This window comes from Chenopodium album, chromosome 7, assembly GCF_948465745.1.
Source record: "Chenopodium album chromosome 7, dcCheAlbu1.1, whole genome shotgun sequence".
Classification (NCBI taxonomy): Eukaryota; Viridiplantae; Streptophyta; class Magnoliopsida; order Caryophyllales; family Amaranthaceae; genus Chenopodium; species Chenopodium album.
In genome coordinates this window covers 5,406,112-5,420,260 of record NC_137840.1, presented here as the reverse complement: position 1 = coordinate 5,420,260, position 14,149 = coordinate 5,406,112, and the positions used below count along the sequence as shown (strand labels likewise).

At 33.2% G+C, this 14,149-nt stretch overlaps 1 pseudogene; it reads right to left on the bottom strand.

The window, feature by feature from the left end:
• Positions 1–9,220: 9,220 nt before the first annotated feature.
• Positions 9,221–13,635, bottom strand: LOC145639925 (SKP1-like protein 1A pseudogene; annotated as a pseudogene).
• Between the last annotated feature and the right edge of the window lie 514 nt (positions 13,636–14,149).

Below are 14,149 nucleotides of genomic sequence, written 5' to 3'. Positions count from 1 at the left end.
TGCAAATTCCGGGGTGGGAGAGGGTGGTCATCACCACCCAAGAGCAAAAGCAAAGGATGCTCAACCTCATCACACGGCAGGTAATTCCTACCTGTTTTATTCACCATCCTACGCTTTCTAGACTAGTAATTGATAAACATGTTGAAAAACTATTCAAAGGAATTGGCATGAGTGGTTTGTTAAATTTACACTATGATACTTATGATTATTTGACTTTAGAATTCATTTCTAGTTTTAATGTCATAAAATCAAATGCTCTAATCTCTCATGTTCAATTTCGATTGTTTAATAATGATATTAGATTGTCCTTGAAAGATTTTGGAAAATTGTTTGAATTGAAAGCCGATAGACCAATTGAACCACCCCAAGACAACGTTACTTTTGTCTACCGTGCTCTAACAGGGAATCCTAACTTAAACCTCCAACATGCCAAGGGCACTTGGATTCAACATCCCGTGCCAAAACTTTGGCAACGGTTTGTTGGTCTTACCATCTTTAGGAGGCATGAACCGGCTAATGTGAGGAGAGATGAACTAGAGCTATTAGGATCATACATGATTCCTAAGAGTGACAAGCTTAACATAGTTCATAGGATGGCCCAACACTTTCATAGGGTGGCCAATGCGGCCGAATCGGGTAGGTCTAGGGTCCCAATTTACTTTGGTGAGTTAGTAACCCACATTGCGGTCAAATACCTTAGTTGGACCCCTAGCGATGATGGTAAGGTAGCCGGACCAACCTTAATGGACGCACCCTACTTAGGAGGCCTTAATTGGATAAATGTGATAGGGGGTGAGACTTGGTGGGTGATTCATAGGGAGTCGGGTAGGAAAGACAACGCTTTCACCTTGCCTAACCCGGCCTTGACCAAATTTGGGAAGGGTCTTCCCTCTTATACCTTTGAATTAGGAGACCAAGGGGAGGCCCAAGCACACCACCAAGCACCTCCCTCACCACCACAACATTTCCACCAACCATCACCCCAACACTACACACATAACATTCCCACTTCTTCAACCAACTACAACATCGACCCTAACGCCCCATATGACTTTTCGTCTTTTAGAAGCCAATTGGATCGGATAGAGAGTGGGCAAGGGAGGATGGAGGGTATGGTTAGGAATTTGGACACTAGGGTAGGAGCCCTAGATGCTAGGGTTGGGGTTGTGGAGAGGAACTTAGGGCGGGGTTTATACCCCATGTATGATGATTACGCCCGTCGGGGGGCTATTCCCCCCGAATCACTTGTCCCCGATTGGTTCCAATACCCCCAAGGGGGATACACGGACCCAAGTGCCTACGGTACCTATGTGGACTATTCATCGGTCCATGGATATGGGACCGATGCTCCTTTTGGTGGGCTTGGGGGGAATGTAGACCCTAACTATTTTTCAGGTGGTTCGGGTTATGGAGGTGGTGGTTCGAGCCATGGAGGGGCCGGTTCTAGCCATGGTGGTGGCGGCTATTCGAGGATGGATGAGGATGAGGAGTAGGTTACACTCCCAAGTCAATGAGGGCATTGCTTGATTTGGCTTGGGGGGGTAATCTTTCGCTTGGTAACTCTCTTTCCTTTCTCTCTATTTACTTGCTTTCTAGTGTAGTTTTTATTTGCTTTCTAATTTAGTTTTATTGCTTTCCTTATATGAAAAATACAAAAAAATTTGAAAAATAAAAAATCCAAAAATACGTTCCAATGAATTGTAAATCATGCTTCCCTGTGGCCCTTACTTGAGAAAATTGTTTTGATTCTTGGTATTTGATGATAAGCATTGTGGATTAGTTGATCATGATATGATGTTTGATTGCCTTGAAACCTTAGCATGCGTCAATTTTGTCCAACTACTTGTGATTATAGTGCTTGACTAGTTGATTTGGTTAGGAAATGTGTGATAGTTCCATAATTCCTGGTATGTCAATGAATTTGAGTATTGATTTGCAACTATGAGTAGTGTTTCATGACTTATTATTATGCACATGAGGAGGACGAAGGTGTTCATTCTTTTAGGTAGCCTTCAGAGTATTAGATACATTTGTTCCCTTCTTGTTACCCATGTTGTTGCTTGTGCCCTTTTATTGTTTATTTAGCCACATTACAAGCCTATATGAGCCCCATTAGTTACTAGCCCCAAGCTTGGCTTGGGGGAGCTATTAGTTGGTGAGGTGAGGGAGTTGTGGTGTGCATATTATTTGCACAATGTAGGAATAAAAGAAGAGTTATTGTTCTTTGATTTTTGATTGGAAAATATTGATATTGTGTTTCAAAGTTGAATTTTCCAATATGAGTTAAAAAGAAAATAAAGAGCAAAAGAAAAAATTTATTAATGCTCAAATGTTCTATTTGAAGGTTTTTCAAGGAAAAAGAAAAAAAAAAGAAGAAGAAAAAATTCAAGTAGAAAAAAAAAGGAGAATGAGTTCAAAGTTTGTTTTTCACTCAAAGTTCTACATTATCATATTTTTATGAGTGATTATTGTAAGTGTTGGAAATTATTTGATATGATTGGAGTTGTATTTGGTGAATTTTTTGGTGGAGTTGAGTATGGTTGAGATTTATTGGTTATTATTCATTTTTGACCTTGGTTTTATTTATTAGAATTTGCTCTCTTTAGGCATAGCTTTTCTCTCACTTATTCCCAAATTTATCATACCCTTTACCCTAACCTTACATTACAAGCTTTAAAGACCTTCCGACCTTGTGCATAGAAGTTATGTAAATGTGAAAGTGTTGTTTTTCAATGCAAGTTATGACTTGGCATATTTCGAGTCGACTAGTAGGATGAGCGTTCAATGTTTTTATACACATGAGAGTGTGAGTTGGGAGGGCATTGTTCACATTAAAGGGGTTGGCTGGAGAGAGATCAAGTACATTCTTTACTCGCCATATAAAATGAGAGTTGAATGTGTGAGCACTAGTCTTGAATTCTATATGCTCTTGTGGTTTGCTCTTTTTGACAATTGTTAGGGAGGAAAGGCAATTAGATGGATTTGATTGGTTGACCTTGAAGCATGTTTATTTGATTTACCTTGAATCGTTTGAGCTTGATTTTTTTATATTGGGGTAAGGCATGTTTATATGTTCGTTGATGAGCTCTTTGCTTAGGGACAAGCAAAGGTTTGGCTTGGGGGAGTTTGATATGTCTATTTTATATAGTGTTTTACCCCCGTCCCGTGGTCATTATTAGTAGTGTTTTTGGCTCTTTCGGGCCACTTTTATTACTAATTTGTGTGTTCTAGTGTTTTCGTAGTTTTAGTTATATTTTACAGGAAATTGCACTCTTGGAGCATTTTCCCGGGCCTTATTGGATCAACGAACTACGGAAGCTAGAAGAACACGACCATTTTTGGAGCCCAAGGTCGGCTAGAGCCATCGAGCCGGTGACTAAGGGCTCGGTGATTTGGATCACGAGGCATTTGGGCCATGTATTCGAGACCCGAGAGGAAATATGGATTGGGCCGAGAAATCTAGCCCAATCGAAGTCCAAGCCTCGAAGGAGAAGACCGGGCCCGATCGGGCAAGCATAGACCCGATCGGGCGGATGCACGCAAGGGCAATATGCGCAGCAAGCCAGGCGCGCCCGATCGTGCGAGGCTTAGCACGATCGGGCGGTGCTGTGAGAAGACCTGTGCGAGGAAAAAGGCGGGCCCGATCGGGCGGCCTCTAGCCCGATCGGGCGCGTGTTTATGGAAGGGTCTTTTGGCGAGCAATTAGTTTCTAATTAGGAGTAGTTTTTAGTTTTGTTAAAGTACGTTTTTAGGAGGATTAAGGGTGGAGCTCTCTTCTTCTTCTCTTAATCAATCTTCTCTCTTAGACTTTCTCTCTCTACTTAGTTTTCTCTCTCTTAAATTCTCTCTAAACTTTTGTTCTTAATTCTTTCTTTAATTCCAGATTATTTTGGTAACGTTTTCTCTTCCTTTGATCTTATTTATTTTATTCCTTTCATCATGATTTATTTTATTACTTTGATTAGTTTAGTTTTTAATATGTGTGAGTAGTTTAATTTCTAGGGTTTGTGGGGATCCATAAATAATATGAAGGGGTAATTTATTGTTGTTGATTATCAATGCTAGATTAATTTCCTATTGATTGGATTAATGCTCTGTGACTAGATTAGGCCTATCTTTTATGCATGAGTTTGACAATATTGATTCAAGAATCGAGAGATGAGAATTAATGTTTAGGTCTAGTTTCAATAGGCAAGTTAATTTATAAATGGTTAAGTCAAGATTCGAGAGATGAGATTTAATACCGATAAATTAATTGTGTGATTGTAATACGTAGCGAGAGCCCTTTACAATCTGGTTAATTGATGCATTGATGATTGACTATTATTGATTATTGGTATTGCATGATAATTTCTTATTGGATTGTTTTAATGTTTTACAATTGCGGCTTGTAAAAGTATAGCAATATTAAATTGATGAATCGAGCAGATGTTAATTTGATATTAAAGGCTATTTTCAATAAGAACTTAGATCTAGTAAATTGCGAGAGCCTGTTAGATCTATGCTGATTAATAAATTGCGAGAGCCTGCTAATCATGTTGTTTATGCAATGTCAATGATTGATTACTATGTTTTACCCTGGAGTATTATTTATTGGTGAACCTATGCCCTAGATTCCTTTATATATCGTTTTCTCCCTACTCTTATTCTTTGTAGTTTAGTCTCATACTTAATTATAAATATTGGTTACTTAAATAATTTAGATTATAATAATTAATTAGAAGTAAAAAGACTTGTTTCCCTGTGGAGATCGACCCTACTTCCCTATCTACTTTAGTTAGAGGATTTAGGTATTTACTTTTGATTAGGGGATACGACTTTACCCTGTCACATATCTTGCTTGTGTTTCTTTTTCATCTTCTTAAGTACTCCTAGCTTATGACCCAATCGATTTTTGTAGTTAGTCCGATTGAATAATATCTGAAATAATCTAAGCCTAAATTTAATTTTCTTAATGCCTTTAGGTGGCATAAGGTCTTAGTTATTCTATTTGTTGAGGATTCGTTAACTTGCTTATGCCTACTAGTACTTTAGAAATTCAGAAGTTCATCCTTAAACAATTGCTTGTTTTCTGATTATGGATTGTTGGGCAAATGTTTTCAAAGGAAGTAATTATCCAGATTCTAGTTTAACATGTCAGGAAGCATCGGTTTGTGCTAAAAATTAAGATTTATGTTTGCATAGGTCCTTGATATATTTTGCTAACCTTTTCTGTTTTTTCTCATATGAATGGAAACTAATTACGCCATCTCTTATTGTCTTTTTAAATCTAGAAATGAGACTTATAAGACTGTGTTATAATAAGGATTGGATGAATGTTAACTTACGATATGTGTAGCTTGGATGGTTTGAGTTATAATTGGCTTCTTATATGTTTGGCTGACTGATGATTTTACTCCTTGATTCCGTATTATTTAAATCAATGGTTTTTGCTGCTTAAGTATTCTGTGTACAACTACTTGTTAATTTGACTTTACCCGTGCAATATTGCTTAAATAGGTTTTAAATGGCATTACAATAATAAGAGCTTAAATGAAAATAATTATTGTAAAGGAGGGAATACTCTACTTAAAAAAGCAAACAAGCATGTTCTGGTACTGGTGAATGTGGAGGTCTTATATCTTTCATCTTCATGCAGGATTTGCCTGCAATGATTGTAGTTGTAGAATCAATATTGGTTGTGTAAGAAGCTATGCGTTGTTCTTTAATCTCATTTAAGAAGTCCAAGAGGCAGTGTACATAGTAGTACAATGTTGCTTAAGGATCTCAATTCCACCTCAGGCTTGTTTGCATAATTATTGGCTTCCAATTTGGTTATGCTGCTAAATAATCCAGCGAAATGTTAAAATATAAACTTAAATTTTTATTTTAGAACCCATACTTCTTTCACTAGTTGATTGCTTTGGGCTGATTTCAAAATATTGTATGTTGCTTTTATCTTAACTGCTTTATCATGTTAAGATAATGTTAATTGATGTCAAGAGTCTCATGACAACTTTTAATTTTATGTTTTGAGTAAATAAATCTACTACGCAAGGTTCGAGATTTTGGGGGATGGGTGGAAAAAGGTGGGGGGTTGTAGTTTCCTTCTATAATGAGTGATACATATTAAATGTTCTCATAACTGATTGCATTTGTAGAATGAAATCTATGAAAAAGCATTTCACATAAATACATGAAATCATAAATGACCTAAGCTTCATAACATGTATTACTCATTTTTACTTTGTGGGATGGCATATTTAGTAACGGTTCTTGAACATTTTCTCTTATCAACATAATGTATCCCACTCTATTTACGAAGTTAAATGGCTAGAGGCTTTAGGTACAATATGTGATAGAAGTATAGAATACAACTACACTTATGTAATTGAATTATGTTTCAATACTTATATTTAGAAAAAGGGTTGTGCCTTCTATTATAGATGAGTTATGCTTTTCCAGAATGTTGGAAAATTTTCTTTACCAACAGGAGTAGAGTATTTGTACGATTGTATCCATTCCAATTTGAGCCGAGCTAGTTGCTGAGGCTAAAACCATCAATCTGATAGTTGACTATAGAGGAATTGGAGTAGCTGACGTGATATAATGTAATGACTAATGTTATTTTAAGATATATATTGTCTAATTTAAGGTAGCAGGAAGATAGGATGAGGTATAAAGATGTAGTCAACCTTGTGTTTAAGGTATGCTTATTGTCTATTCCTTATAATAGTTGATGTTCAAGGCTATATACAGCTTCTGAATTGTTTAACTATGTCACTTTGTCTTGCTTCTACACTAATGATGGTCCTTCTCTTAGAGATTATGATATTTAGGGGAGTGTTTACACTAAAATAGCAGTTGCTCAACAATCAACATTGTTAACAATAGGGGTCTTTTACAAGATAATCTAACTTCGGTCTTTATTGCAAGATAGCTTGCCATTTTATGTAGTCTACCTGTGACCTGAGTTGATCTTTGGAAATTCCGCTTTTGTTTGTATTTCTTTTTACGCTTCCCATCTAAAATTAATTATGATAAACTATTTTAAGACATTAATCAAAAGATATCATACTTCTTGATATACTTGTTCTATTTAGTAATGGTTCATGATTTAATTTTCTTTAGCAATGGTTTATGATTTAGTTTGTTTTTTTTTTTAAATAGCTACTCGAAATCGAGAGTAACTTCTGTTGAGTAATTAGGTTTTCATGATTGTAAACTAGTGATGTTTTATCTATGTAGCATGTTTATTAAGTTGTGCATATAAAGAACAAGTTATGCTTGGAACAAGATACAAGGAACCCAAGCAATGACAAATATATAAATAAGAAATTTGAGCAATATATATAATAAGCAACAGAAGAACAAGAACAATGATGAGTTATGGTTGATAAGCATAATGATGGCTAATTAAGGAACCTGAAGGTATTCTCCAACAAGATCTAGAAAGAACTTTTGACAGGCTATCCCACGAGGGCCGGAGCATGTTCCCTAACAGGTACATGAGGTGACCTCTAATGAGTACATGAGGTGTTGCCTATCAGGTACCCACAAGGAGCCTCCTAACAAATGCATGAGAGCAAGCTAAAGAGTGAAGCTTAGACTACGAAGGTAATAGCTAGTTTCAATTCTAAACTTTTCCTGCGGTTCTAGAAGTGGAACGCTTCCCCAAGATCTAGAATACATCAAGAGTATAAGATTTCAGAGCAAGAGTTTCAGAGAAGCAACATGAAGACTGAGAAGTTGAAGTATATCGCTCTAGGATTCATTTAAGTATGTTGGACATAAAAGTTAGTCTGGCACAAGTTTATTAAACCAAGGTGAATTCAAGACAGTCAATGAAATTAGAGTTACTGACTTGTCACGAACACATAGGCTGTCAGAGTTCCGGAACCTAATAGGAACTTAAGTATGCACGTCGTTAAAAGTCGGTTTTAATGATATGTATATTTACCTAATACGTGCATATCTTCTAGGGATTTGGTTTTATAAAACAAAGATATTTATTTTCTTATAAATCCCTAAAAGATAAGTTATTTTTGGAAAGTATTTTCAACAAAAATAAGTTTTAAATAAAATCTGATTTTATGGTAAGTACACCTTTTGGAAAAAGATAAGCTAGTATATTTGGAAAATATAAGTTTGAAATAAAATCTAATTTTATCATAAATATATCTTATTGATAGACTATATTCTTAACAAAAATATATATTTTTGGAAAATTTAATTTTGGAATATATCTTTTAAACATATCTTTTGATAAAACTTATCTTTTACGTAAAAGAATGATTTGGGTGTGCTATAAATATGCTCATATGTATTCATTCAAATTTGAGGTTGACGAAGTGCAGTGGTCGTGCTTAATGATTTCATCCTTCACCATGAAGCTAAGTCAGTCCTCATGGTCAAAGTTCCAGTACGTCAGGGTTTGGTTTCAATTCGTCCAGTCAGTTCCAGACATATCTTGAGTGTCCATCATATTAGTTTTATCTCTTTATTAATTTATGTGTATTTAGAGTTATTCTTTGTGATCTTGTAATGGGAAAAAGGGTTTGAGTGTTATATGTCTTAGGGTGTGAGAGTTCATGAGGATTCTCATTATCATAATTGTATGAGTGCAAAGTGTGAGCTTCTAGGATGAAGCCAAGTGAGCTTCTAGTGAGAGGTCGAGTGAATAGTACTCTAGGAGTGTTTTGTGAATCTAAGTCTGGGACTTAGGTTGGGTAGGATAGGGTCCTATCGAAAGCAAGTTCAGTAGAAAGGTCTAATTGTAATAGGTAGTAACTAGGAGTGTTTAGCCTACTAAAGTGGATTGGTTTGGTTTGAAATCCCTTAAAGGGTTGAGGTTTTACTTTCAGTTAGACCCTGGATGATTTCCTTGTAAAATTCTCTTTGCATTGTCTAAGTTCCTAACAACAATCAGTTTTGTATTCCGCAAAAAGTAGGCACTAGGAACATAAACATATATCATTACATAAATTTCATCATACTTTCGATCAACCAATACAAGTATGATTATCAATAAGATTCATTAGAATTCCAAATATCATCTGTTCTCTATATTAATTCAATAAAGCAGTAGATATAGCAAGTAAAACATCCAGCACACAAATGTGGCGGAGCAACAAAACACACATTCTCGTTCTTAGTGCTTATTCAACGATGCAGTAAATGATAAAATATCAAGTACGCAAATGCAGCAGCTTAACACTAAGCTTAATAGATGGAGTTGATCTTAATTATGACGTTCGATTGCATCAAAAGCCCAAGGATTCTGCCTTCGAATTTCTTCTTCTTGTTCAGGAGTATAATCATTTTTGATGTTGTACATCTTCCTGATCTCCTCTGGTGTATTTCCTTGCATCGTCCTAGCTACATATTTGCATGTTGCCATTAGCAAACTCTTGATTTCCATATAGTTCGCAGCCTACATATAATCATCACACAATCAGTTTAGTTAATACTCGATCGATTGACCAAGTAAATGTATGATAGTATATATTCATTACAGAGCTAGACCAAATTTATGATAAAGAAAGATAGCTAATTTGGGAAGAAATAATAGCACAAAGATTACTTGAACCTGGAGTCGTAACAAATACAATATGTATAACATGAGTGTATTTTTTTCCCATGTAATAAATATATACTTATCAGCAAATTGCTAATTAGTGTTTAATGGTTATGGCTCCAAGATTATTAAACTTAAGAATTAATTATGTGATTTTAAACAATAGTTGAATGCCAATCATGCAACTTTTTACTATTACAAACATTTACACATCCATATCAAGTGAAATCAAAAGCTAAGTTTTGTGAGTGTACATAACTCGATAAATTCCAAATGACATACAAACTCATGCACAAAATCTTGAAATGTGAATTTTGATGATTTAATTGTTTTAATTCAACTTATTTGAAACCCAAATTGACATCTTTCTTACATACATACGGAGTATCCACACTAAAACAGTAAAAGTATATTACAGTAAATTAAGACAATTATGAATTCAAGCAGATCTAATCATATATTATAAAATCACAACCGAGTTCACGTAAAAGTATATAAAATGAGCAAAATAACATTTAATTAACAAAAATACCTTTAGGTGCACCTTACAGGCTTACACCCTAGTTTAAACTCCCTCTATCCAAGAAAAAATTGACACGTTCAAATTATACACACATGTCGATGCATTATTTTGACCCTTTGTCCATATGATGTTACAGTCAATTATCATAAGTTAAACTTAATAGGCACAATGTGATTTGCTGAAATTACACACGTCAACACTTACTTATGATTTATTTTTTAATGCCAATTTAATTGAAATCATTTTTTTAATTCTACTTTCATTTATAATTTCAAAAAAAAAATCGTAAATTCTTAAAATCATTTTAGCTTCCATAAATTACAAAAAATTTGATTTAAAAATAAAATAAAAAAGTCTTATCCTTCTTCGTCCAAATCAAAATATTTTTAAATTTTTTCAATTCAATTCATTCAATGATTGAATATTAGTTTTAATTGATTTTATCTTTGAAAAATAAATCAAAAATAATGATAATGGGTAAAATTTCAACCTTCATTTTTCTCCATTTAATGTAATGTATGGTACCCATTTTTAGATGATCACTATAAAATCAACTATTTTTTTAATAGATTGAAATTTGCACAATTGTATTTCATATAATACAAACCAAAAAACATGATAGATCAACTTATTTTATATATTAGTTCTAAACGCTTAAAAATTAAATCAAATATAAAAACAGTCAATTTTTACCTCAACAAAAAAAAATTAATTCAATATAATTAGCCCTAAAAAATAATTAAAAAACCAAAGAAACTCAAAAAAATAAAAAATTAAATTAAATTAAACAAACAAATAAATAAATACTTACAAGCATAACATCAAATAAGGTGTCTTGATCAAGTTCTTCCAAGAACTTTTCCTCCCACGACTTAATTATGTCATCATCAGCGTCGCGATCAATTTTTTCAGCCTCGTACATCTTGCAGTACTCGATGACCTTACCAAGAGTTTTTCCGTCGACATTTGGCAACGGGATAATCTGGCCTTGGTTGTCGCCGAGATCGGCTATCATGTGCTTAATTGTTATAGATTGTAACGCAACATTTTCATTGACATAGAAAAACTCCTTATCATTAGTCTTAAGGACGATCTTCTTCGATGAACAAGCGCAGGAGGATGTTGACTGAAAACTTATTGGAGGCTAGGGTAGAAAATGGTCAGATTATGGCAGTATTTATAGCAAAAACGAAAGACTACATCATTTCTTTCCTTAATTTGTAAGAAATAATTTAACAGCCACCTATAATTTGCATGAAATAATTTTGTTTCTATTTTTTTAAATTGAGGAAAGTGGCAAAGAGTCACTAGAATGTATTATTGTAATAGTTAAACTAAAATATGCGGTATTAATTTACTTCAATTATAGATGAATCGGATTACCATAAATCGTCGGTAGTAATTACGTCAATAGATATTATTAACGGATAAACGAAAATCGGCGGTAATTACCACTAAGAGAATACGCGCAATTACCGATGGGAAATACCTATGGCCACTAAAAGTCTAAAATCCATCGGTAAATATATAATAATGTTGAAATTCAATCAAGAGGAGATTATCAATGTTGTTTTCTTGATAATGTTCGTTAATGACTTGATTAATTATTGTCGCATTTAATTAAAAGGTGATTCTTCCTGAGGAAGAGCGTTTATTTGATACCTTATAAAAAGTTTAAATTATGTTAGAAGGAACATCCCATTATTATTTATTAGATCTGATAGATGATTTCAACACTTACATGCATGCAAAATTTACAGATCAAAAACATTTTTGGACGATTTTTATTTGGTATTATCGGAAATACTTTAACCAAGTGACCAATGACTACTAAAAATTGTTGGTATTTCCGAATGCCACAAAACTTGCGGAGAATACCAACGAAACACAATGAAGAAAATAAAAGAAAAAATCCTGCCACTGTCCCCCACCAAAAGCCACTCATAACACCAATCTCAAAAAATAAAAAGAAAATAAGCTCCAAGAGACAAACAAACTAATAACTTAAGTAAACTTCTAAATGTCAAAAAAAAAAAATCAACAAAAAAGTTCAAATTATTATCTAGATTTACCTATCTTTAAAAAAATCCGAATTATTTTATATCAGCCTGAGGAGAAAAAAAAGTTGATTTTACCACTTATTAGAGAAACAAAATGTTAATGTTACCACTATTTAGTAAATTTTGTCCTTGAAAAATTAATTGAAGAATTTATATAAATAATTGAATAGGTAAAGAAGTTAGGGGAAATTATATATTATGAAAATTTGTGAAAAAATAAGGGAAAATAGCCATAATTTAATTCATATAACTATTTTACGGACGTAATTTGGTTATACGTAATGCAATTTAAATTTAATTTTTTTCGTTTGTAAATACAATTTTTTTTTTGTTTGGGTGATTTTATTTTGTTTTTTTTTGTTTGGTAAGTGTTATCCAATTTATTATGGATGTACGTAGAATTCGAGGTTTTATAAAAGTGATAAAATAAAAAAAAAAATCCAAATAGTTTTTCAGCAATGTAACATTCCATTTAAGACCCATAAATGTTTGTAAGATACTTTGGCAAGAGTTGAATGTCTCACATCCTCCATCAATTTTAAATATAAGGCCTATCAACAGCATAAACATGCATGATTACATAGATTTTACCATGCTTTCGACGTTTCGATCAACTAATAATACAACTACGATTATCAATAAGATTCATAAGATCAAAATACCAGATATAATAATCTTATTATTATCATAACTTTTACGGTATTATCTATTGATTTATCTCTAACTCGTAGTTATTATTATATTTATAAATCAACATATATTTTATATATTAAACTTTAAAAAGTAGAAAAACTATATATAGTGGTATCTTCTTAACTAGGAATATTATCAATTCTGTAGATATATGTAATTAATGTATATTGATACTCTCATATCATAGCCTCATATGATAGGTTAATAATTAATGAATACAATAATTTAGTATCTGTTACGATAAATACTTCAATACGGACCATGTTTTTTCTATATCAATGAAATGGTTAACCAATTAATGAGATACTTTATTGACAATAAAAATAAATATATACGAAAAATTAATTAAAAACAAAACTTGGTAGTTTTAATTATTACCCTTTCGTCATCTATCTTATCAAACATATGAATGTAAAGAAAAACAAACGAAAGAATTCAACAAAATCAATAACAAATCAAATTATTAAATCAAAGAAAAAAATACTCACATGAATGAGTTTAAAGAGGGTCTCTTGGTCAAGTTTGAGGAAGTCCTTATGCCATTGCTTGATTTCATCTTTAGTGGTTTCGGATTCGAGGTTATCGACAACGTGCTTGTTGCAGTACTCTATAATCTTAGAGAGAATTTTAGAGTCTACATTAGGCACTTGAATAAGATTGTTGCAATCGCCGAGGTCTTTGATCATGTGCTTGAGGGTTTGAGAAAGCCTTGCTGCATTTTCTTCTATTTCAAAAACCTCTCCCTTAAAAGTCCTAAGGATAAATTTCTTGAAAGATGGTGAAGAAGAGGAGGATGATGCCATGGAATTGGAGATTTCTTGGAAGGAAAATAGGAGAGGAATATTTTGTAAAAGTATGACTTGTTTTGAGAATATGTTGACTGATGAGACTTTGAAAGACTACTAGGGCTGTTTTTATACATGTCATTGGGGATTCTAGAAATATCTTAAAGGATGCTATCTTACTTTTTCCAACAAATTTTATCCTATCCTAGCATATCCAGCTATCCTATATGATTTTATTTTTGGGTATGATATAAAAAGTTAACTTTTATGCAATTTAATGGGTCAAGTGTGGCCCAATGAGTCAAGTGTGGCCCAATGAATTTGACACAATTTTGATTTTTGATGAAACTATTTGATACATAATCCAATTAAATTCTAAAATTCCGCAATTACTCAAGTTGTCATAAATAATAAGAAAAAAAAAACAAACAACAAAAACAAACATTTAGTGTTCACTCATGTAATTCACATTGATTCGAAAACTATATGCCGAGTATAATTCCACAATTACTATGTAATTGTATGCCATTAA